The sequence below is a fragment of the Lutra lutra genome, chromosome 9 (genome assembly GCF_902655055.1).
Source record: "Lutra lutra chromosome 9, mLutLut1.2, whole genome shotgun sequence".
NCBI classification, from domain to species: domain Eukaryota; kingdom Metazoa; phylum Chordata; class Mammalia; order Carnivora; family Mustelidae; genus Lutra; species Lutra lutra.
In genome coordinates, this window is record NC_062286.1 from 53,836,449 (window position 1) to 53,862,777 (window position 26,329).

Below are 26,329 nucleotides of genomic sequence, written 5' to 3' on the forward strand. Positions count from 1 at the left end.
TACGGCTCTCCTTAGAGATGAAGTCCTACTTTGTTAGGCTTATTGATAATTTGTACTATTTCTGGGAGGGCAGGATTGATAGCTCATGGGATTAGTGGCTTTTTGAGTTACAGTTTTTCTTTGGTCTTGGCTTACTTTAGAGCAGGAATTTCTTTAAAATCCTGTTATCAGTCTTGGTTCATTCAGATATCTTCTAGGAGCCCACTATCATAGCCACTTCTTCTCAGCATAAGTGAAGGAGTTTTCTATCTTTATCTTCCTCCATATCTGAAAATTCTTTTCCAGAAACCCTGGTCACCCAGGTACTAGCTGTTTGGTCTTGAACCTCTCAGAACCTCAGTTTCTGCACTTGTCAAATGGAGATAATGATGAATGACGCCTCTCTTCTTGTGAGGATTAAATGACTAAAGACTGATTTTGAGAATGGGGGAGTAGAAAGGGAAAAGAGATAGAGGACAATTTCTTTTCTTTTTTTGTGGGGAGGGGCAGAGTGAGAAGGAGAGAGAGAGAGAGAGAGAATCAAGCAGACTCCATACCTAGCATAGAGCCTGACATGGGCTTGATCTCAGGACCCTGAGATCATGACTGGAGCCAAAATCAAGAGTTGGATACTTAACCAACTGAGCCACCCAAGGCGCCCTAAGGACAATTTCTTTCTTTCTTTTTTTAATTTTTTTAAGATTTTATTTATTTAGGGAGGCCTGGGTGGCTCAGTTGGTTAAGCCGCTGCCTTCAGCCCAGGTCATGATCCCAGGTTCCTGGGATCAAGTCCCGCATTGGGCTCCTTGCTTGGCAGGGAGCCTGCTTCTCTCTCTGCCTCTGCCTGCCACTCTGCCTGCTTGTTCTCTCTCTCTCTCTCTCTCTCTGACAAATAAATACATAAAATCTTAAAAAAAAAGATTTTATGTATTTATTTGACAGACAGAGATCACAAGTAGGCAGAGAGGCTGGTGGCGGGGTGGGGGGGAAGCAGGCTCCCTGCTGAGCAGAGAGCCCAATGCGCGGTGGCTTGATCCCAGGACCCTGGGATGGTGACCTGAGCCAAAGGCAGAGGCTTTAACCCACTGAGCCACCCAGGCACCTGACAATTTCTTTTTTTTTAGTGAATAGTGTATATTTCTATTTTGAAAAAATTAAAAAAAATTTATTTATTATTTTAGAGAGACAGGGAGCAGGATTGAGAGCATGCATAGGGGTAGAGGAAAGGGCGGAGAATCTCCAGAGGACTCCCAATAGAGCATGGAGCCCAATCAAGTGTGGGGCTTGATCCCACAACCCTGAGATCAGGACCTGAGCCAAAATCAAGAGTTGGATTCGTAACCAACTAACCCACCCAGGCACCCCTTGAAAAAAAATTTTAACGTGTGTATGTTTCTTTTCTAGTGAGAGGAGTGAAGATTTTTTAATTCAATTTTACTTTTTAAAAGATTTTATTTATTTATTTGACAGAAAGAAACATAGTGAGAGAGGTAACACAAGCCGGGGGTGTTGGAGAGGGAGAAGCAGGCTTTCCACTAAGTAGACCGTAGGATCATGACCTGAGCTGAAAGCAAATGCTTAACAACTGAGCCACCCAGATGCCCCTGAAGATTTTGTTTTTAAAAACAAAGGTGTTAATATATTGTTTTTTTACAGAGTAGGAGGTTTTTTTGGTTTGTTTGTTTTGTTTTTTGAGGTTTCTGGGAGTTTTTTTGGTGCAAAAAGGAGATTTTATTAAAGTGGGGGGACAGGACCCATGGGCAGAAAGAGCTGCTTTAGAGTAGGAGGTTTTTAGAAAATACATCCTTGTCTTTCCACACAGATACTTACTTCTGTAGTATGAGGGCAGTAAAATACTAGAACCCCACCCCAGGCTGCCCAGTGAGCTGGTGTACCATTTTCCTTCCTTCTTTCTTTTTTTAAAGATTTTACTTATTTATTTGACAGAGAGAGAGAGAGATCACAAGTAGGCAGAGCAACAGAAAGAGAGGGGGAAGCAGACTCCCCACTGAGCATAGAGCCCAATGCGGGGCTCGATTCCAGGATCCTGAATCATGCCCTGAGCCGAAGGTAGAGGCTTAACCCACTGAGCCACCCAGATACCCCAACAACCATTTTCTTTCTTTCTTTTTTTTTTTTTTTTAGAAGATTTTATTTATTTATTTGACAGATAGAGATCGCAAGTAGGCAGAGAGGCAGGCAGAGAGAGAGAGGAGGAAGCAGGCTCCCTGCTGAGCAGAGAGCCTGATGTGGGGCTTTATCCCAGAACCCTGGGACCATGACCCGAGCAGAGGCTTTAACCCACTGAGCCACCCAGGCGCCCAACAACCATTTTCTTTAAGTGAAGCTGGAACTCAGGAAGTAGTATTTGAAGAGGCTCAAAGGGATTGATGATAATAATAACAGCAATAATAGTAATGGCTAACTGATGAACCAGATACTTTATGTAAATAGTCTTATTTTAATAGCATAGCAACCATGTGAAGGTTGGTTATATGAGAAATAGAGCAGTGTAGGAGTAAGGAGCATAGACTCTGGGGTCATACTTGCTGCCCTGACTTCTCAGCTTTGTCAGTAACTAGCTATGGCCTTGAATTAGAAAACTGCCTTTTTCCTTATCTATAAAATGAGGGTACTAATAGTACCTGCCTCATAAGGTTGTGATGATTAAATGATGTAAGCTATGTAAAGCTTAGCATAGTGCTTGGCAGATAGAAAGTGCTCACTATGGGCTGGAGGGGAGGTGGGTGGGGGGATGGGGTAACTGGGTGGTGGGCATTAAGGGGGCACTTGTTGGAATGAGCGCTGGGTGTTAAATGCAACTGATGAATCATTGAACTCTACCTCTGAAACTAGTAATATACTATATGTTAATTAATTAAATTAAAAAAAAAGGACCCCCCGCCCCAAAAAAAGGGAGTGCTCACTATGGGGTGCCTGGGTGGCTCATTCAGTTAAGTGGCTGCCTACAGCTCAGGTCATGATCCCAGGGTCCTGGGATGGAGCCCCACATCAGGCTACTTGCTGTCAGGGAGCCTGCTTCTCTCCTGTCTGACATTTCCCCTGCTTGTGCTTGTGCGTGCGTGCTCGCACTTGCGCGCGCGCTCTCTCAATCTCTCTCTCTCTCTCTCTCTCGCTGTGTTTCAAATAAATAAATACAATCTTTTTTTAAAAAAAAGTGCTCACTAAGTGTCACTTAAAACAGTTAAAGCAGATGGAGAAGCAGAGACTTAGAAAGAGATAAGGTATGCCTAAGTGACATAGCAAATAAATAACAGAACAGTAATTTGCTCCTGGGCAGCCAAATTCCAAAGCTCTTGTTTTTTTCTTTCTTTTTTTTTTTTTTTTTCAAATAGGTTCTACACCCAACGTGGGACTTGAACTCACTATTATGAGATCAAGAGTTTCAAGCTCTACCAACTGAGCCAACTCTTGTTTCTTACCATTATACTGTACCACCATCATAGATTGAAGGGAAGAGTTGGACATGAACTGCACTTTGTCCAACTTGAGGTGAGCATAGATCTGGAGGTCACACCTGGGCTCAGACCTACGTAAGGTTTATTTGTGATCTTAAGTATCTTATCACCATAGCATGTACTGGTTATTCTCTGAAGTGATTTTTCCCTAGATCCAAAGAAATGAAAGAGTGATGGGTCATTTAATAGTCTTCTGCTGAGAGGTTGAGTGTTCCCTGGCTGGGACCAGGAAATGAAGCTGAATAAACACCTGTATCTTACTGCTTTTGGACCTGTGTAGGAGCTTGTCCTGTCTTTCTTGTTACTATGATTGTGTTTCCTAATACAACTGGTAACGATGAGAAGCAGAGCAGTGTATACATTGAATACTTTATGTGCCATGTGTTTGACATCTATTCTTTATTTTTTTTTAAAGATTTTATTTATTAATTTATTTGACAGAGAAAGAGAGATTGCGAGAGAGAGCGAGAAAGAGAGAACAAAGATGGGGAGCAGCAGAGGGAGAGGGAGAAGCAGGCTCTCTGCTGAGCAGGAAGCCCAATGTGGGGCTCAGTCCCAGGACCCTGGGATCATGACCTGAGCCAAAGGCAGACGCTTAACGACTGAGCCACCCAGGTGCCCACTCGCCCTTTTCTTAAGATTTTATTTATTTATTTATTAGAGAGCAAGAGCGGGAGCACAAGTAGGGGAGCATCATCTATTCCTTAATGTAACCCTATAAGGTAGTTACTCTTTCTCTATTTTATAGAAACAAAGAGATTCGGAAACATGCTTAAACTCACATAGTCAGTGCTGGGATTTGAATATGCAATCTGGCTCTAGGGTCCACATTCTTAACCTCTACACTCTACCGTTTCTATTCTTTTCTCACCTGTCTAGAGCACATAGTATGAGGCAGATAGCTTAGTAGGGCCTGTCCTATTTTTCCTCATTTGAGAAATGGGAGGCTTTTGACTACTGGGCTAGAAATAAGGAGACCTGTGATCTCATCAACCTTCTCACCAATTTGCCACATGCAGGACTTCAGTTTTCTCAGCCTTATTGTCCTCATTCATTAAACAAAAGGGTCACTCTAGATGGTCTCTGAGATCCCTTCTAACTCTGATGTTCTCACTGACCATTTGAAGTGAGGAGACTAATACTTGCTCAGCTCCTTGATTTTTGGAGTGGTGGTATTTGTGGGCTTTTAGGGACCCTGCTTTGTGTAAGGGAGGATGCCAGATTTCAGGACGGAGAATATTGCCTTCCTGAAGAAGGTAGGTCTGGGCTCTTTTTTGAGGCTAGTTGCCTAGGGAACCTAGCCTCCAGCCAGCAACAGTCAGGAATGCTTTGGTTGAGAGTTGGGTACAGATAACTAAAACAAGCAGCACATTTAGGTTTCGCTTTCCACACTCCCCTGCCGTGGGTCCCCCCCAAGCTACCTTTCCTTTATAAGCTTCCAGTTTTATACACTTTCTGTATGTTAGTACTTTGTTAAGAAGTTTGCTATTTAATCTTCAAAGTAACCTTATGAGATAAGTACTATTCTAAATTTACAGATAATGAAAGTGAGGCAAATAGAGTTAAATAGTCTGTCTGTAGTTACTCAAGTGGAAAGTGGTATCCAACCCACTGTGTTGTACCACCTGGTTGGAACTTAAAAAAAAAAAAGCAGAGGGAGGAACTCTATTAGTGATGTTTGTTTTGTTTTTGTTTTATTTAGAATGATAGACTTGGAGTTGGAAAGGCCCTTGAGGTAATAGTCAATCTCCTTGTCTCCTGTCTGTCCTCTAGTTGCAGGAATGCTTTCCATTATCCCCCTGACAGATGATCACCCAAGTTCTTTTTGAATGCGTCCATTGTTGGGGAGCTCATTACTTCTTGAGGAATCCCATTATATGTTGAATAGCTCTCTGGTAAGATACTAGTTTTTGTTTTGAATTTAAATCTAATTGAGATGATTTCTCATCAGTTTTAGACCTGTTCTTTGGAATCATACAGGATAAATACAATCCGTCTTTCAAATTCCAGTCTTATGAATGTTTAAATTCACTCTTCCTATTTATAAGGCATTTCGCAGTTTTCTCATAGCATCTAAACTTGCTTTCAATTTGGATTGGTCTGCACAAAAGCAATCTCTGTTTTTTACTGCTTTAAAGTACAGCCTTGCAACAACAAATACGTGTTTCATTTCTTATGGTTAGGCACAAAATATGGGCCCTTCCCACATCTTTGGAGAATGAATGCATAGTTGCTGAGTCTCTGCAATTGTATATGAGTCTGGAGGGTTTACATTCTTCTACTTTTGTAATCTCTAGGACATTAGACTCAGAGCCACACGATGTCAGAGCTCACAAAATGGCTGGAAGTTTATCCCGGCATTTGACAAAACTGCATTTACTTCATTGGGCCACTAGGTGATGAACAACTCACAAAGCCAGACTTCCAGGGATGGTTGTGTATAGGAGTTTCTGTTTATACGTGAAAGGCCATCAGAAGTCATCTGGTTCAGCCTCATTAAAAGGTCTTTTTTGGGGGAGGGAAGACATGTCTTGTGTACACTTTGTCTTTTCCAGCTTTGCTCCAGTTTTAAATATTAATTTGAATAGGATGTTTCTTTCTGTGAGTGATTTTCTTAGAAAAGGGGCATGGATGGTACTTTGAAGGTCCTTATATGTCCAATTGTGTGTGTACAATGTGTGTATGTATATTTTTGTAAGAGTTTATTTATTTATTTGGGAAGATTTTACTTATCCATTTTATAGAGAGAAAGGGGAAAAAATCATGTGTGCATTCAAGTGGGGGAAGGGAGAGGGGAAGGACAAGCTGAGCACAGAGCCTGAAGTGGGGCTCAATCTCATGGTCCCAAAATCTTGACCCCAGCTAAAATCAAGAGTTGGACACTTAACTGACTGAGTCACCCAGGCGCCCCATGTGTTTATTCACAGGTAATGTCTCCACCCAGTGTGGGGCTCAAACTTACAGTCCTGACATCAAGAGTCACATGTTGTACCAACTGAGCCAGCCAGGCACTCCTGAATTTTACCAAAATGTAGGAACGATGTCTTGGCTGGGTTTAGGATTCTTAAATAGTAGTTCTAGTCACTACAAAGTCTGTATGTAGCTTTCTGCTGTATTCAGTTTCTAGTGATACAGATGGGAAGTCCAGTGCCAATAGGATTCTAAGTAATTACCTGTTCTTTCTCTTTGGAAGTTTGTAAATTTTTTCTTGCTTAGCATTTCATCTTGATATGCTTTAGGTGTGTGTCTTTTTTTTTTTTTTTTTTTTTTAAGATTTTATCTATTTATTTGACAGAGTGCTCGCTTCGGCAGCACATATACTAAAATTGGAATGATATTTATTTGACAGAGAAACAGCAAGAGAGGGAACATAAGCAGGGGGAGTGAGAGAGGGAGAAGCTCCCTCCTGAGCAAGGAGCCTGATGTAGGGCTTGATCCCATGACCCTGGGATTATGACCTGAGCTGAAGGCAGACGCTTAACAACTGAGCTACCCAGGCACCCCCAGGTTTGTGTCTTTTTAAAATAACTCTGCTTGGCACTTATTGAACTGTTTAGACTTAAAAATTTGTCTTGTCTTAGTTCAGGGAAGTTTTATTGCTTTCCTTCCACCTGTTTCCAACCTCCTCCATTTATAGATGAGGAAACCATGTCCAGAAAGGTTAAGCTACTTGTTCAAGGTCACTCAGCTAGTTAATAGTGAACCTAAGCAAATAATTTGATTTCTTCTTTTTATTAAAGATTTTGTTTATTTGATAGTGAGAGACACAACGAGAAAGGGAATACAAGCAGGGTGAGTGGGAGAGGGAGAAGCAGGCCTCCCGTTGAGCAGGGAACCTGATTTGGGGCTCGATCCCAGGACCCTAGGATCATCACCTGAGCTGAAGGCAGATGGTTAATGACTGAGCCACTCAGGTGCCCCAATAACTTGATTTCTTTGATGAACTAGACTTTCATTGTAATGAGTATTGCTCTGTTGAGAGGCCCATCATGAAAAACGTGGACATTTTTTAGTGAGACAGGAATTTTGCTGAGGGTTCATGGGGAGCTGAAGGAGGAGGAGATGATAAAGTTCATTATGATTAAAATGTGGCCCATTTGGGGTGCCAGGGTAGCTCTGTCATTTGGGTATCTGACTCTTGGTTTTTGCTCTGGTTGAGATCTAAAGGTCATGGGATCAAGCCCAGTGTTAACAGAGTTTGCTTGGGATTCTCTCCACATCTTTTCCCCTTCCCCTCTACCCCTCCCTCCCCCTAGGATGAGGAGATAAATAAAATCTTAAAAAAAAAAATGTGGCCCATTTGAAGGGCTATAAAAAATTCACAAGGTATTCCAGTCACTGGAGTTACCCCAGAGCTCTAAAACTTAATAAAGCCAAGAAGTTAATTGAACACGTGGAGAATTAGATATCTAATTGTCAGGAGCTGGACAAGCATGGTCATGCCCGGTTGTAAATATTGGAAAACATAAATATCTGAAGGCTTGGAGACAGACATCATAAACTGTCTTATCAGTGGTCTGGTTTCTGTTTTGAGTTCCAGCCTGGGACCCTTTTCTGCTGGGAACCACCTGTTCTGGCTGTGTTGATCTTTGGACTTCCCCAGCTCTCAGTCCCTTTCAGTTTTGAAATGAAACCTACCCCAGAGGGTGAGGTCAGGTACCGAGAGGACTTTGACAGCTCACACCAGGTTGTTTTTTTCTAGAGTCTGGTATGTACTGTGTGAAGTATAAGGCTCAGCGGGCTGTGATATAGACTAACTGATGGTGAATCAGCTGTTGGGTAAGGCTCAGGTAGTGCTATTTCTTTGGGTAACCAGGAAAACATGTAGACCAAATATGGTGTCTTTTATCCTTAGACAGTTGAACGTTAAAGAGTACAGTCATCAGAGATCTGCCATGGTCTTGCTCTCTTTGGTTTACTGAAGAAGGAAAGGCATCGTTTCAGTGGCTTTTCTCCTCACTTTTAGAGCCTCCTTTCTTTTTAGGAAGGAGCCAAGTCCTTGTCTTCTTTCTGCTGCTCCAGCTTCTAAACGTTTATACTGTGCCTCCTGGAATTGCTGCTTTAATGTGAAGTGACTCCTCTAGGTACCCCTAGACACACATACCCCCCATGTGCTGCCTCCACCCCCTTCACAGAATTTGGCTTCCCCTCTTCCATTTGTTGTGAAACTCGTTTCCACTATACTACAGCACTTGGCTTGGAATCTTTATAATTGGTACTGGCTATTTATTTATTTATTTGACAGACAGAGATCACAAGTAGGCAGAGAGGCAGAGAGAGAGAGGAGGAAGCAGGCTCCCCGCTGAGCAGAGAGCCTGATGTGGGGCTCGATCCCAGGACACTGGGATCATGACCTGAGCCGAAGGCAGAGGCTTTAACCCACTGAGCCACCCATGCGCCTGGCTCTTTTTTTTTTTTTTTTTTTAAACTCACCGCATACCACTTCCCCCTGAATTTACCTGACTGTCCTGCAGCCACATCCCTCAGTTTTGCAGAGCTGCTTATAGACCTTCAAATACCTTTCTCCACTGAGACTTTTACTGGGCAGCAAGGCTGCTGGATCCCTGTCCTTGAGATTGGTTGACATCTGTACTCATTCTCCCATGGTGGTTTGTTGTTATTTTTTTAAAGATTTTATTTTTTATTTTTTTTTAAGATTTTATTTATTTATTTAACATACAGGGAGAGACAGTAAGAGAGGGAAATCAAGCAGGGGTAGTGAGAGAGAGAAAAGCAGGCTCCCCACTGAGCAGGGAGCCCAATGCGGGGCTCTATCCTAGGACACCAGGATCATGACCTGAGTGGAAGGTAGATGCTCAGCGACTGAGCCACCCAGGCGCCCAAAGTTTTTATTTTTTAAAGTAATCTCTACACTCAATATGGGGCTCAAACTCAAAACCCCAAGATCAAGAGTCGCATGCTCTACTGACTGAACCAGCCAGGCGCCCCTCATTCTTCCATGTTTGTTTAAGACTTTGGTGTCTGACTTTTCCTCCTGGGACTCTGGCCCAGCCTAGGGGGGGGATTGGTGGTAAGGCTTGGCCTGGGTCTAGTGATTCAGGGTCTAGGGATTCAGTTCAGGCTTGGCCTCGGTCTAGTAGACCATAGAATTAGGGAGCTTCGTGTTAATATCTTAGATGTGGGGAGATGGGAAGCCTTAAGATCTGAACACCAAGACCATTGGAGGTGAAAGGGACAGAAAATTTAGCATCTGAAACAAAGGATATCTTTTGTAGGCTCCCATTTAAAAAATTAAGAGTTTTTTTAAGGGAGTGCCTGGGTGGCTCAGTGGGTTGAAGCCTCTGCCTTCGGCTCAGGTCGTGATCCCAGGGTCCTGGGATCAAGCCCCGCATCCGGCTCCCTGCTGGGCAGGGAGCCTGCCTCCCTCTCTCTCTCTCTGCCTGCCTCTGCCTACGTGTGTTCTCTGTCAAATAAATAAATAAAAAAATCTTTAAAAAAAAAAAAAGAGTTTTTTTAAGAACAGTTTTAGGTTCACAGCTAAATTGAGGGAAAGATACAAAGACTCCTGTTATTATTATATTTGAGTAAGCTTTGTGCCCAAGGTGGGGCTCAAACTCATGACCCTGAAGTCAAGAATCACATGCTTTAGCAATTGAGCCAGGTAGGCGCCCTGAAAAATTGATCACTTTTTGAAAAATTGATCTTTTTGAAGAATTGATCTTTATTTTATAGGGAATGTAGTAATATAATAGAATCTAAAAAAAATAAAATCATATTTTGAATTCTCCTGCTCCCCCTGTTATTTTTGTGTTCCTTGGAGGTGGTAACCTGTTAGTGTTTGGAATTTGTACATACTGGACTTTTTTCTGTTTACATATATATGTATGAAACCAGAAAAGTGTTATTTTTGTGTCTTATTTATACAAATGAGGTCACATTTTATGGATCACTTTGGCATTTCTCTGATTCAGTAAGGTGTCTTGACAGTATTTCATGTTGGTACAAAAAGATACTTCTCGTTGATTTTGGCTACTTTATAATATTTTATAGTATAGGCAGATATGCTAAATTCAGTTATTTTCCTATTGAGAGACATTAAGGTATTTCCATTTCTTTGTTGTTATGAGCGATTCTTACTGTGTTTTAAGTGTCAGTGTTCTTTTCTTAGGCCTTTTGTCTTCTTTTCTCATACTGCTTTTCTAGGTGATCTCAACCTTTCTGACAGCTCCACTTAACCGTCTGCATATGGATGATGCCCACCTCTGTCTGCAGACCAGTGTCCAGCTGCTCACGTGGCCGGCATCACTGGGATATTGTGCACACTCACCACTGTGTGGCCTCCCGCTCCTTACTTGCCGCCTCACCTGGTGTCCTGTCACATGGTAAACACCACGCAGTTATTAGGCCCAAAAGACTTCCCTTCCCCTCCCACATGCCAACAACCAGCATGTCACTGGGACTTTTCCTCCCTAGTATTTCTTGGATCCATTTGCTTTCTTTTCTTCTTCATTGCCACTATCTTGTACCTTAGTTTTATGGATTTACAAAACAAGAGTACTTGTGAGTATTAAATAAATTAGTAACACGTAAAATGCTTAGAAAAATAGATGGGCTCCCAGTAAGTGCCATGTGAATGTTGTTATCATCATCACATCGTCGTTGTGGGGTTCTTCTCATCTTAGTGTACATGATACCTTTTCGTCTCTACCTCCAGTCTTGATTTTATCCTTCCCCACCTCCATTCCACTCTGCACTTGCAGCCAGGGTGATCTTTATAATAGATATGAATGTTCATGGTCTAACTTTCCTGCTTAAAAAACTTCGTGATCTTGCTTTTACATGATTTGTCACCCCCACCTAGGATGCTTTTCCCCTTGATCTTTGAATGACAGCTTTTTAGGGGGTTCTTGTTGTTTTATTTTGTTTTGAGATATATGTTTTTATTTTATTTTTATTTTTTCTAAAGATGTTGTGTATTTGACAGAGAGCACAAGCAGGGGAGCTGCAGTGGGAGAGGGAGAAGCAGGCTCCCCACCGAACAGGGAGCCTGATGAGGGGCTTGATCTCAGGACTCTGGGATCATGAGTTGAGCCAAACTGATTGGCTTAACTGATTGAGCCACCCAGGCACCCTGAGATACTAGTTTTTAAATGTCATGTCCTCAGAGAGGCCTTCCCCTGACCACTTAATTATTCCAAATTAGCCATCCATATCCTTTCTGTTCTATCACCTATTTTAATTCTTTCCGTAGCACTTAATATGATTTTTTTCTAGTTTATTCATGTATTTGTTTATATAGTCTCTTTCAATTAATATTTATGTATATATGTTTGTATGTATGTATGTATCTGTTTTTTTTAAGTAGGCTGCACGCCCAGACTCAGATCAAGGGTTGCGTGCTTTACTGACTGAGCCAGCCAGGCACCCTGGTCTCCTTCAGTTAGAATTAAATTCTCTGAGAACAGGAAGGAATGTTGTCTGTTTTATTCACTCTTACATTTCTTGTATGTATAACAATGTCTGGTACATTGTAGGCACTCAGTGAATACTTGTGAAGTGAATTATAAAACAGTTTCATACGTATTATGAAGCCCTTTTTGGTCTCTCCAGCATCTTCTGCTTCAGGACACCCTCTGCTTTGGCCTCTCCACTCCCCAGCTCATCCCATCTCTTCAGATGTGTTTTCTTGCTGCATGACCTTTGCATATGCTATTCCCTCTACTTAGAACACTTTTTCTCAAGTGCTCAGCCTCTGCCTGGGTATCTCCTATTTATCCTTCATGTTTCAGCTTAAGTCTGACTTCACTTCACAGCCCTTCTTAGTCTTATAGCTCTACATGCATTACCTTTAATTATACATACCGTAATTATTTGTCTGTCTCCCTCACTATATGGTAAGTTTTGTTGGGCAAAGACATATGTCTTATTCACCATATATTCTTAGTCGTAACTGCTGTGGGCTAGAAGCATCTCTTGAGGTGGGGTGCTGGATAGGAGTACCCAGAGTACCAATTGAGGGCTAAGAAGGTACGCCTTTGAATGTCAGGGTAAGGTCTGGTCATTTGGCCCTGGCTCATTGTCATTCTCCTTATTCCATCTTTGGTGATCCCAGTGTTTGCCTGGATGAACTATCTAACATGCTTGAGATGAATCATCTAAAACACTGTCTTTCTCTGAGACATATTCATAAAAATCAGTGTACCTGGCAGAGGACCTGCCCAGGAATGGGGCATGAGTGCTAAGGATAAAAGCTGCGGATCTGGGTAGGCAGCATATTTACTCTGAGTGGCTGATGGCAGTATAACTGAGAGTGGAGTGCACTTCTATGCAAGGAAGGAAGCAAAAGGCCTTAGGGATAAGGTGAGGCAAAGATGAAACAGGAAGCTGAATCATTAATTCAGAAACCTAGAGAATCAGGATAATGGGTGGAGTGTAAGAATGGACAGGGCAAGCAGTTCACGATTAAGGCCATAAATAATCTTGGGGATTACTTAAATCATCTTTTGGCATTCTTACCTCTTTAGTGTGGAACCAGCTTTTGGATTAGAAGGAGGATCAGGTAGTTGACATACAAAGGTTTGAACTAGATTGCCTATAACTTTGTATTTTATGTGTTAATTATCTGAAAGTCAGATCCTCAAAAATCCTACTGTACCTTTTCCCACACTTCAGTTTCTTTTCATTTTTAAATATATTAGGTTTAACTAGCTAATCTTGGAAAAGTTTCCTGTAGCAATCCGTCCTGGTGCTCCCCTTAGGTAGGCTGAGGATACTCCCTTCAGATAGGGTGAGCACTCCTTCAGGCTGTACCTACTCCCACCAGACCATGCCTAGGAGCTGGCCTCAGCAGCCTCGGGAGTTCAGGACTCTGCCTAGCCTGAATCTGTGGATTTCTGTCTGAATTTTGGGGAGGGACACGAAAGTGTAAAATATAGGATGGGATTCTGTCAGTGAGGCATGGTAGAAGTAGTGAAGACTGGCCAGGTGTGCATAGATGTAGGATCTGAAGGTGTATAGGTGGTGGTTTTTGAAGTCTCTGACCTGGAATGGTCGTTGAGTTTATGGCAGTGTTAGGTGCTCTGATGTGCCAAGTGGAGAATCTTGGTGAGTGGTGCCTGCCATTAGCCCTTTGGAGTGTTCTGTATGTTTTCTGTGTGGCCTGAAGGTCTGCTACAGAGTGGTAGCTGGCTTCATGGTGGTTGCTTGGTGAGGGGGAGTCATGGGGATAGGAACAGTACTTACTGAAGATGGGTATGTTTTCTTTGAAGGTTGGATAGAGTGATTATGTGCACATCCTGGGCAGTCTAAGGCCAGTCACCTTGCCTCTGTGAGGCAAGGCATCTATCTGCACTCTCCTCCTAGGGTTTTGCTGGGAAAAGCGGCCTAAGAGAGCCAGAGATCATGGCCATAGTTAGTGATTCCCTCGAGAATGCTCCCTGTCGTTGACTCCTCTGTTCTCTAAGCCTTATGCTCTGATGTTCTGCCTTCTATTTGCTGCTTTGGTATCTTCAAATTCTTCTTTCTTTCTTTCTTTCTTTTTTTAAAGATTTTTATTTATTTGACAGACAGAGATCACAAGTATGCAGAGAGGCAGGCAGAGAGAGAGGGGGAAGTGGGCTCCCTGCCAAGCAGAGAGCCCGATGCAGGGCTCAATCCCAGGACCCCGGGATCATGACCTGAGCCCAAGGCAGAGGCTAAACCCACTGAGCCACCCAGGTGCCCCTGATTTGTTTTTTAAATAGAAACATCAGGGTGCCTGGGTGGCTCAGTGGGTTTAAGCCTCTGCCTTGGGCCCAGGTCATGATATCAGGATCCTGGGATCAAGTCCCTCATCGGGCTCTCTGCTTGGCAGGGAGCCTGCTTCCTCCTCTTTCTCTCTCTCTCTGCCTGCCTCTCTGCCTAGGTGTGATCTCTGTCTGTCAAATAAATAAATAAAATTCTAAAAAAATAAAAAAATAGAAACATCACTTTTAATGACCAGTTAGGGCCACAGTAGACAGCTTCCAGAATAGAAGTAAGACAGTCCCAAGACAACGGAGTGTAAAATCGTCTCAGATAGTTAATAAAAATATGGACTGCTTTACGAATTTGTGTGTCATCCTTGTGCAGGGGCCATGCTAACCTTCTCTGTATTGTTCCAATTTTAGTATGTGTGCTGCTGAAGCGAGCACAGGAATCTGCATTTTATTTTTTTAAAGATTTTATTTATTTGACAGAGAGAGATCACAAGTAGATGGAGAGGCAGGCAGAGAGAGAGAGAGAGAGAGAGAGAAGCAGGCACCCTGCTGAGCAGAGAGCCCGATGCGGGACTCGATCCCAGGACCCTGAGATCATGACCTGAGCTGAAGGCAGCGGCTTAATCCACTGAGCCACCCAGGCGCCCCTAGGAATCTGCATTTTGATTGCCTCCCAGATGACTCTGACTACAGTCATCATCTGCAGACCATATTTGGAGAAACTGACAGAGGATTCCACTGACCTCCCATCTCTAAAGGGGAAGAAAGGGGATTTGAACACTTTACTTGGATCTAAAGGTCCTAAGAAACCCAGTCTGTCATCCAGTGGGAATAATGGATAACTGCATGTACCGGCACCTCATCTTCTCATTGCCACAGTAGATGCAGAGCCAGATGAGGTAGACAAGGGCTTCATGACTAAACCATGGCAGGTCAGTAGCTCTGGGATTTACAGGAAGCTTTGACTTTGGACTCAGAAAACAGGCTAGAAATGGACCCTGAAGGCTACTGGTTGCGTGGCAGATTTTCTCAAGGGTGCCTCTCTTTTCCTGTGTACGTTGACCCTATCCTAGTGTAGGTTTTCTTTATTTGGTTCCCAAGCTGTCTTCACTCCCTGTTGTTGCTATTGTATACACACAGCTGCCGCTATCCTTCTATAAGAACCTTGTCTTTCCTTTTCAAGTCCTCTGTTACATTCCTGTTACCTATAGGATCAAGTCCAAATGTCTTGGGTTGTAATAAACGGCCTTACACAATTTGGCCCAAATTATGACCTGTAAGATCAAGGATGATCTGGTCCCTGCCTTTTTCTCAGGTCTTATCCCAAGCCCTTCTCTCTCATCTCCTGGGCACCCTTACCTGTTCACAGTTCCTTGATCGCTTCTTTTGCTCTCTGATTTCAGAGCCTTTGTAGTGCTATAGCCTCTGCCTAAGACTATAGCCTTTACCCTGCTCTTCACCTCATTAACTATCCCTTACTTTTAAGTGTTAGTTAAACATTATCTCCTCTTATTTTTTTTTTTAAGATTATTTATTTGACAGAGAGAGAGAGAGAGAGAGGCACAAGGAGGCAGAGCAGCAGGCAAAGGGAGAAGCAGGCTCCCTGCTGAGCAGGGAGCCTGATGTGGGGATCAGTCCCAGGACCCTGGGATCATAACCTGAGCTGAAGGCAGATGCTTAACCGACTGAGCCCCCCCCCCAGGCGTCCCCACATTATCTCCTCTTAGAAGCTTTTCTGGCCATTCTATACAAAGCAACTCAATGTTACTTTTTTTTTTTTTAAGATTTTATTTATTTATTTGACAAAGGGAGAGAGAGATCACAAGCAGGCAGAGAAGCAGGCAGAGAGAGAGGGGGAAGCAGGTTCCCTGCCGAGCAGAGAACCCGACGTGGGGCTCGATCCCAGGACCCTGGGATCATGACCTGAGCCGAAGGCAGAGGCTTAACCCACTGAGCCACCCAGGCGCCCCTCAATGTTACTTTTTATTTATACTTCATTTGCTTCCATTAGACCACTTACTGCTTTTTACTAGTTTGTCTTTCTCTCCTATTAGATTATAAGTTCCATGAAGGTAGGGACCTTCTTGCTCATGGTTGTATCTTCAGTGCTTAGAGGTACTTGGGAAGTACTTGTTGACTATAAATTACTTTTCACCTTCTTGTCAGTAGCTGTGGGGTGCTTTGTGGCCCTGCACAACTCTCACCCTTTGCATGGATTATTGCCTCTGCTGAAGGCACCCTTTCTCTCATTACCTGGTCAGATTTTTTTCTTGACCTTTTCCACTTCCCTAAGCAAGTCTTTGACTTCCCCAGGCAGTGCTAGTTCAATAGAGACAGCTCTTTGGTTCTCTCAAGTGGATTTCCCTGTGTTATTTCATCTGTATAAGAGATAGATGGTATTGCCCTGGGTTTGTAGATGATAAACCAGAAGCTCTGAGCAGTAGATTGACTTGGAAATGGCAGAACTGAGATTCCAGCCCCATTGTATGCATAGAGCCCTCACTCATTCTACCTTGCTGTGATCTAAAAGAAACCAAATAGTAGACTGAGAGACACTGAAGTGAAAGAGATTTTTTTTTTAAGACTTTATTTATTTATTTGACAGATAGAGATCACAAGTAGGCAGAGAGGCAGGAGAGGCAGGCAGAGAGAGAAAAAGGAGGAAGCAGGCTCCCTGCTGAGCAGAGAGCCCGATGCGGGGCTCGATTCCAGAACCCTGAGATCATGACCTGAGCCGAAGGCAGAGGCTTAACCCACTGAGCCACCCAGGCTCCCCAATGTTTTTTGTTTTTTAATTGAGTAATGAAAGTGTGTGGGGGGGTGGTGGTGGTGGGGTTTATTTGTCTTACACTTTTTCAGAGTTAAACCCAGTAAAAGGTATACTATTAAGAAGCAATTTATAAGGATCATGGAGTAAAGGGTGACCAGAATATTCAGAGGACAATGTGTGTTCTTTTTCTGTTTCTTTTCTTTAAGATTTTATTTATATACTTGAGAGAGAGAGTGCATGAGAGGAGAGAGGGTCAGGGGGAGTAGCAGACTCCCTGTTGAGCAGGGAGCCCAATGCGGGACTGGATCCTGGGACTCCAGGATCATGACCTGAGCTAAAGGCAGTCACTCAACCAACTAAGCCACCTAGACGCCTCTCCTGTGTTTTCTTGATCATCTTTGGTGACAAACAGTCAACATATACCCTAGTAGAAATAAGTCAAGGTGAAACACTATTAAATTCAAACCAAAGCAAGTATCAGTGGTCATTAATAGTTGCTTGGAGGATATATAAAGAGTTAAATCTGAATATTTTTGTTAAGGGAGAAAGATATGCAAAATTGGTATGCATAGTCTTTAACACATTTTGCTTAAAAATACATCTTAGTATGTATTGTTAAGATACTAGTTGAATAGGGCGCATGAGCCGCTCAGTGGGTTAAAGTCTCTGCCTTTGGCTCAGGTCATGATCCCAGGGTCCTGGGATCGAGCCCTGCATTGGGCTCTCTGCTCAGCGGGGAGCCTGCTTCCCTCTCACTCTCTGCCTGCCTCTCGGCCTACTTGTGATCTCTGTCTGTCAAATAAATAAATAAACTCTGAAAAAAAGAAAAAGATACTAGTTGAATAGGGATGCCTTGGTGCCTTAGTCGGTTAAGTGTCTGCCTTTGGTTTGAGTCATGATCCCAGGGTTCTGGGATCAAGTACCACATTGGGCTCCCTGCTCAGTGGGGATCCTGCTTCTCCCTCTGCCTGCTGCTCTCCCTGCTTGTTTTCTCTCTCTGACAGATAAATAAGATCTTTAAAACAAAAATACTAGTTGAATAAATTGTAGTGGATATTGCCATATTATGTAGTTTTAAGAAGAATGAGACATATAGGCACATACACACTCACACCCTGATATGGAACAATCTCTGAGATCCATTATTAAGGCAAAGTGCAGAATAATGTTTGTGGCATGCTAGTATTAGTATTTGTATGCAAAAGGGGAGGATTCTGTCTACTTATTATACCCAGATTACCTCTTCTTTGTTTTGTTTTGGTTTTTTGTTTTATTTTTAAAGATTTATTTGAGAGAGAGAATGTATATGTGTGCGAGACAAAAAGTGGAGGGAGGAGCAGAAGGTGAGGGAGAGGGAGAGAATCTCTAGCAGACTCCCCACTGAGCACACACAACCCACGACCCTGAGTTCAGTCTCACGACCCTGAGATTATGACCTGAAACGAAATCAAGAGTTGGATGCTTAACTGACAACCAGCCAAATATCTCAAGTTTTATAAACTTTTTAAGTACTTTGCTTTACCCTCTAAAAGTGATCCTAAAAAGTTGAATGTAAATGTGTGTGTGTGTGTGTGTGTGTGTGTGTGTGTTAACAGGGATTGGCTGGAGAGGTATTAAGTTATATCTCTCTAAACTTCACAGAAAAGAGGAAGAAGGAAGATCCTTTCTGTCTAGTGAATGGTCCCTAACTTAATGTATTTCGATTTTGGTAAATGACATTTTTCCTGAAGTGAAACACATTCCTACTGAGAATAGAACAAAAGGGAGATTGTGTTTGAAATTGAAGATACCCGTGTGTGTCAGCATACCCCATTATTTGTTTATCTGTTCTCCTGTTCGTGCACTAGAAATCTTGGAGCCCCCATCTATAACATGTTTGCTGTGTGTTGATTTTGTTTTTTCAAATGGAGTAAATTCTTTTTTTTTTTTAAGATTTTATTTATTTATTTGACAGAGAGAAAGAGATCACAAGTAGGCAGAGAAGCAGGCAGAGAGAGGGGGAAGCAGGCTCCCTGCTGAGCAGAGCAGCAAGGGGGTGGGGGTGGGGGGTGGGGGGGTGGGCCAGAGGCTTTAACCCACTAAGCCATCCAGGCGCCCCTGCTTTTTATTTTTTAATATTTAATCTGTTTATCTTATCTGTTATCTATGGGACCTTCCCTGACTCCCTTACTTAAAATTGTAGCAAACCCCCTTTCTTTCCTATCTCCCTTCTCTCCTTTGTTTTTCTCCATAGCGTTTAACACCACTTGATACACTGTATACTTTTACTTGTTTATTGCCCAACACCTTCCATTAGAATGTAAGCTCCATGAAGACAGAGACTTTTTTCTTCTTTTTTTTATTCACTGCTCTCTGTTATGTAGAACAGTTCCTGGCACACAGTTGGTATTCAGTAAATATTTGTTGAATGAATGAATTTGTTGGACTTCTGGTGTATTTGTTGGACTTTTTATTTGCAGTATTTTTTTTTTTTTTTTAAGTAATCTCTGCGCCTGTTGTGGGGCTCAGACTCAGGACCCTGAGATCAAGAGTTGCACACTTTATTGACTGAGCCAGCCAGGTGCTCCTATTTGCTGTATTTTTGTTATTATATACATGCTGTGATAAACGCCCTGTATAACTGTATAAGTAAACGCTTGTCTACTTATCTTAGGATAAATTCTTTTTTTTTTTTTAAGATTTTATTTATTTATTTGATAGAGAGTGAGAGAGAGATGAGAGGGGAGAAGGTCAGAGGGAGAACCAGACTCCTCATGGAGCTGGGAGCCCAATGCGGGACTCAATCCCAGGATTCCGGGATCGTGACCTGAGCCGAAGGCAGTCGCTTAACCTGTAAGGGCCTATTTAGCCGGAGCGGCCCCATCTCGGTTGAACAGCCATTTTGTTGTTCATGCAGTAAACTTAAACTGACCCCCCCGCAACCAGTCCCAGGTAACAAAGCCCAAATACAAGGGTGGGTCAGGCCAGGTGGAGGTAACAGCCCAAATGCAGGGATGAGTCGGGTCAGGTGGAGATATCCAGTCAGTAAAGTGTGCATACTGTCTCCCTAGCTACCAAGGAGTGTGGGCCCCACCTTTTAAAGGGCTCCAATTCTGACCAAGGTGATAGGCTAGTTCAAATAGCTACTATGGGGTGAATTGTAATTCAGTTGGCCACCCGTGTGTGACCTAGCATGACTGTGCAGCTTTCTCTGTGTGTTGCAATCTCATTGGCCACCTGTGTGTGGCCAGGCCCAACCATATGGCCTTTGCTCTATAAAAGTTAGTCTGTGGGGCACCTGAGTGGCTCAGTGGGTTAAAGCCTCTGCCTTTGGCTCAGGTCATGAGGCGGATCTGGGATCGATCCGCATCGGGTGCTGGGATCGAGCCCCGAATTGGACTCTACGCTCGGTGGGGAGCCTGCTTCTTCCCTTCCTCGCTCTCTGCCTCCCTCTGCCTACTTGTGATCTCTGTCAAATAAATAAAATCTTAAAAAAAAAAAAAAAAGTTAGTCTGTAAGGCAGGAAGGGGTTGCCCTCTCTGTAAGAGACGGCCCTAGACAGTCAGTTTGATTCTCGATGCTTGGCGCAAAATAAAGCTTTGCTTGACCTTTGCTTTTTATCAGTCTTGCTCCTTTAATCACGGACCCATTATTGGGGGACCTTTCAAACCAACTGAGCCACCGAGGCGCCCCACTTAGGATAAATTCTTAAGAGAGAGAATGGCTCAGTTGAAGGATATGCACATTTAAAATGTCAATTTATGGAACCAACCTGCCTTAAGAATGTTAACTCCTGCCAATGGCACATGAGATTACCTACATTACCAGTAATACTGTGTTGTATGTTTTTCATTTCCACATCTGACAGGTGAAAAGTGGTCTTGTCACTATAATATGGTAGTTGAGAATGTGACTCTGATAGATGTGATGTGATACGGCATATGACTCCGGAGCCCATCTGCTGGGGCCTGAATTCTGACTCAGCCACTTACTGTGTGACCTTGGGTAAGTCATTTAATTTCTCTCTCAGTTTCATCTTTGATAAGGTAAGCATAATGATAGCACCTGTTTCAGGAAGAATAAGTCAATTAATCTAAGTAAAATGTTTCAAATAGTAATGGAGACATGCAAATCAGTAAGTAGGACTTAATATTTTTTTATATTAAAGATTGAACATCTTTTCAAATGTATTTTGGACATTTATGAATTTTTTTAGTCACTTATTCATGTCTTTTTTTTGTTTTTTTTAAGACCTTTATTTATTTGACAGAGACATAGCCAGAGAGGGAACACCAACAGGGGGAGGGAACACAAGCCGGGGGAGTGGGAGAGGGAGAGGCAAGCTTCCCGCTGGGCAGGAAGCCTGATAAGGGGTTCCATCCCAGGACCTGGGGTCTTGACCCGAAGACAGATGCTTAACAGGAGGCACCCAGGTGCCCCTGTTTTTTGCATGTGTTCCCAGTAATGTTTTCTTAATAATTTAAAAGAGGTAAAGTACTGACTATAATATATAACAGAATTGTTCCTAGTTTATCATTTGTCTTTTGACTGTGTTTATGCAATTTTTTTCTCTTGGGAAGTTTTATATTTTTAGGTAGTCAAAATCATCTTTTTTCTTACAGTTTTTCCTGCTGCTAGGCCAATGTTTAGAAAAGGCATGTCTCCCTACCTCAAAAACATAAAAAATGATTACTCATTCTCTTTGAGTACTTGGTGTGTGTGTGTGTGTGTGTGTGTGCACGCGCGCACCTTCTTTTAATTCTTTAAATTTAATCTTTAAGTCTTTGATCCTTCTGGAATTTATTTTGATATGAAGATAGCAGTTGAGATCTGGCTCTATTTCTTTTCAGTTGTGTACTGCCCCAGATCTGTTTATTAAAGAAGAAAGACCAGGAGCCTTTAATCTCTTCTCCCCTCCCCTAATCTGAAAGTAAGATAATAGGAGATCTCCATTTTGGAGAATGAATTTCATGTTTGGACTCAGTCATTCAGTTGCTTAGCTGTGGGTTGAATATGCTGTGTAAAGCAGTTTGGGACCAGAACTCACAGCCTGACTAAGCGATGAAACTGCTGCATTCCCTAGTGTAGCTTCCCTGCTGGCTCTTCTCTGGAGGCACCTTCTAAGTGCATCTTAGTTTGAGGGCTGCTCTGAAGGGCTATTGTTAGTTTGGAATGACAGTTTTTGCGTTCTTCAGAAACAAATGAAGTGATTGTGGTGGATATTTCCTTACTCCAGCCTGAGAGTATTGGTGGGATGTTGATGGGGGCCATTGAATTCGGTAATGAACACATTGTGTTCTACCTGTGCCCTCATCAGCTCTTTTTGGAACACTTTTTTTTTTTTTCATCTAATTTCTTCCCTCTAATCAAGAAGGAGGGAGAGGAATTCCTCTATAACTGAGCTCTCATATATCCCATGGCAGCTGTCATTTGCCAAAGATGTTGAAGGGTAGCTGATTCTTACATGGCATATGTTATGTGCCAGCAACTGTTCCAAGCACCTTACATATATAAAGTCTTTATGAGATTGGTTCTCTGTACTGAGTTGCATAGTGTCCTCCCCAAAATTCACATCCACCCAGAACCTATGAATGTGATCTTATTTGGAAATAGGATCCTTATAGATGTAAGCAGGTTAAGATGAAGTCATACTGGATTAGGATGGGCCCTAATCCAGTGACTGGTGTTCTTATATGAAGAGGGATATGTTATGCCCCAATAATGGGTCTGTGATTAAAGGAGCGAGACTGATACAAAGCGAAGGTCAAGCAAAGCTTTATTTCGCACCAAGCGTCAAGAATCTAACCGAACGTTGGAGGCCGCACCTCTTACAAGAGAGGGCGACCCTTCTCTGTTTCACAGTCTAGCTTTTAAGGGCAAAACCATGCCGTCGGGCCTGGCCACGCACAGGTGACCAATGAAATTGTGACACACACAGGAAACTCCACCAGTGATGCTAGGTGACCAATTGAGTTACAATTTACCCTAGTAGACATTTGACCCAGCCTATTACACCTTGATTAGGATTGGCGCCAAAAGGGTTCCAAAGGGTGGGGGCCCCCTACTCCTTGGTAGCTAGGGAGATAGTATGCCACCCCCTACTGATAGGATGTCTCCACCTGGCCTGACCCACCCTTATGTCTGGACTTTTGTTACCTGAAGCTGGTTTCCGGGACTTGTTTTTAAGTGAATCCCCTGGGGGTAGGGAAGCAGGGACAGTTTAACTTTAATGAAAGCCTCTTGCTAAATAGGTCCTTACAGGATACATAGAGGGAAGATGTCCGTGTGAAGATGGAAGCAGAGATTGGCGTTGTGCTGCCACAAACCAAAGAATGTCAAGGATTACTGGCAACCACCAGAAGCTGGAAGAGGCAAAGAAAGATTCTCCCCTGGAGCCTTCACAGGGAGCATGGTCCTGCTGAAACCTTGATTTTGGACTTCTAGCCTCCAGAACTGTGAGAGAATAAATGTCCTTTGTTGGAAGCCACTAACTTTGTAGTGTTTGTTATAGCAGCCCTGGGAAACCAACACATGCTCTTTTATTATCTCCATTTTCAGATAAGAAAACAGGCCCAGAGAGATCAAGTACTCTGAGATCTGTCTAGGCTGCTGCTCTGCTGGCTGGACACTTACTCTGAAGTTCCTGATGTTGCTGTTGTCAGCTCTGCACCTTCGCCATGGCCGTCACACCTTCTGGTAGTGCTGGCACTGAGCTGCTGGAATGGCTCCTTCTCTAACACAGCAGGCCACAGCCTTTCCCCCATTCTTGCCCATTTCAGGGCTTCTGGCTGTAGCCTGATCATTTCAGCAGGTTGCTTTGTGGCCCCACTCTTCCAGGTGAAATCAGGCTTTTATTTTTCATTTCCATGCAATGTCAGAGAAATGTGGGTGACAGTTGTAGGGAGGGTCACTCAGCTTCTTCTGGCAGTTATTATAATGCTTCCCATTTCTGGCCTGCTATACTTCCTAGAATTCCTGTCAGTAGACAACTTCATGTCTTGATCGTTTTTGAAGCTTCAGAGTGTCTCACACAGCTCACGTGGCACATACCAGTTCATGGCTGTGAGCAGAGAAGCAGCAGCATCATGACTGCATTGACTCTGAGGGCCCTGGTCACCTGTTCTTGATTAACCCAACATACTACAGTGGCTCTCTTCTCTGCCAAAGTGAGCGGAGGGGATAAGGATGTTATCTGACCCAGCCCGTCCCCCTAAACAGCAGCTCCTTGTTTGCCCCTGGCCTCTTTTGCTGGCATCCCAGAAGGGATCTCCTCCCTTGGCATCCCATTGCTGGCTGCAGAATCTTGCCTACTTTCCAATATGAACCTTTTGCTTTGGATCCTGCTCTTACTCTTTTTTGTTTGTTTTAATTTTATTTACTTATTTTGAGAGAGCGAGAGAAAGCACGAGCAGGGGTAGGAGAAGAGGGAGAAGGACAAGTGAGAGAAAGTGTGAGCAGGGGGAAGAGAAGAGGAAGAGGGACAAGCAGGCTCTGTCCTGAATGCGGAGCTGGAGGTGGGGCTTGAGATCATGACCTGAGCCAAAACCAAGAGTCAGATGCTCAACCCACTAAGCCACCCAGATGCCCCAGTCCTGCTCCTATTCTTAACAACGCTCACTAGACTGAGCTCCAGGAACTCAGGAACCATATTTATTTTGTTTGCCGCTGTATCCCAGGACTGAGCAAAGACCTGACACTTCTCTAGCCCCTCAAGAAGTATTTATTGAATGAAGAACTGAATATTGACCTTGAAGCTTTGGAATCCTGGTTTTCCTTGCTTCTTGATAAAGCCAGCAACCAGATTAAGAACTTCAGAGGCCTAAGCAATAGAAAGATTATGATGTCCCTCATATTTTCAGCCCTCAATATGTATTTGAAAAACAATATTTAACACAGAATCAGTATAAGGAAATTGAGCAAAGTATAAGGAAAGTCTAGCAAAGTTCTGTTTTTTATCATGGTGACTAATTAGATAAATATAATTAAAATATTTGCAATTACTGTCTCTGCTTTGCCAGTTTTCTAAGCACATGCTTTTGGATAATCCTGCCTGGACCAGTCCTTTCCTCCCTTTGGACTTCATTTCGTCTTTATTCCATCTGCTAAAGTTGCCAGCCAGTCCCTTTCATCCCTGTAGGGTTGTCTGGCTCCTGAGATCCCCCCAGCCTAGGCTAAACGCCCTGGGCTCACTGAGGGCTTGGCAAGAAAGTCAAGTAGAACATGCACACTGCTAAAGAGTACCTCAGGGAACTTGCATGCTGGGTTACGATTTATAGTCAACATAGTGCATTGTGCCAAGTGATTACACTTGGGCCATTTTTAGTTGTAATAATCTGCTTCTGTGATCCTGTATGTGGAAACCCCAGAAAAATATCCCTTTGGTCCTCCTTCCTGCATCACTGAGAAGATGCAGTCCCACTCTGCCATTAATTAATCTCTGTTATTCTGGCTTTGTTGAAACCATTCAGAGGAGCAAGATATGATCCTGGAAGTGTAGAGCCCAGGCCTCCTACAGGCTATTCCAAGGCTGTGACCGTAATCAACTCTGTTGCTGTTTCATTTCAAAGAGCTTAAAATAGTGTTGGAAACTTCCTAGGAAAAAAGCACCACTGTAACTTCTTGGCTAAGGAAGCAGTGTGTGCTGGCCAGAGCAGAAGCAATGGCCAAGGTCCCAAGTTCTTTTCTGGACCTGTTGATTTGGGGTGTGATATTCGACAATCTGAGATGCTGTCCTATAGCTCTGATGGTTCATCTTCAGCACAGAGAATGATGTGGGCCATGCCTGTAGGGAGAGAGGCTGACATTGGTCCCCTGTGATCTAGGGGAGCCTCATCATTAGATGTCCTTTCTTTCATTTGAATTTCTAGTTCTTTTTAAAAATTTAAAAAATATTTTATTTATTTATTTATTTATTTATTTTTATTTATTTAGAGGTGCCTGGGTGGCTCAGTTGTTAAGTGTCTGCCTTTGCCTCAGGTCATAATCCTAGGGTCCTGGGATTGAGCCCCACATTGGGCTCCCTGTTCAGGGAGAAGCCTGTTTCTCCCTCTCCCTGTGCCCCTGCTTGTGTTCCCTCTCTCACTCTCTCTCTGTCAAGTAAATAAAATATTAAAAAAGGAAAAAAAAAAAAAAAAAAGCCAGGATTCCAGAATCAGCTGACCTTGGAACTCTAACTCGTGTTTTTAAAAAAAAAAAAAAAAAAAAAAAGGTTTTACTTATTTAGAGAGTGAGAACAAGTGAGGGGAGAGGCAGAGAGAGAGAGAGGGAGTGAGAAAATCTCAAGTAGATTCTACACTGAGCACAGAGCCTAATGCAGGGCTCCATCTCACCACCCTGAGATCATAACCTGAGCTGAAATCAAGAGTCTGATGCTTAGCTGACTGAGCCACCCCAAAAAATTTTTTAAAGGTTTTTATTAAGTAATT

The 26,329-nt window shown here is 43.0% G+C and overlaps 1 long non-coding RNA gene and 1 other non-coding gene across 2 annotated transcripts in view; one reads left to right on the forward strand and one right to left on the reverse strand.

Annotated features, from left to right (window-relative positions):
- The window catches only part of LOC125108551 (uncharacterized), a 37,272-nt gene extending 11,404 nt beyond the window's left edge, over positions 1-25,868 (forward strand). The window contains exons 3-6 of the long non-coding RNA XR_007129946.1: positions 10,623-10,801; positions 20,773-20,909; positions 23,156-23,359; positions 23,463-25,868. This is a non-coding gene — a long non-coding RNA (uncharacterized LOC125108551). The remainder of the gene's footprint in view (positions 1-10,622; positions 10,802-20,772; positions 20,910-23,155; positions 23,360-23,462) is intronic.
- On the reverse strand, positions 14,484-14,590 carry LOC125110122 (U6 spliceosomal RNA). The gene has a single exon (XR_007130454.1). It is a non-coding gene; the product is annotated as a U6 spliceosomal RNA (small nuclear RNA).
- Positions 25,869-26,329: the final 461 nt, after the last annotated feature.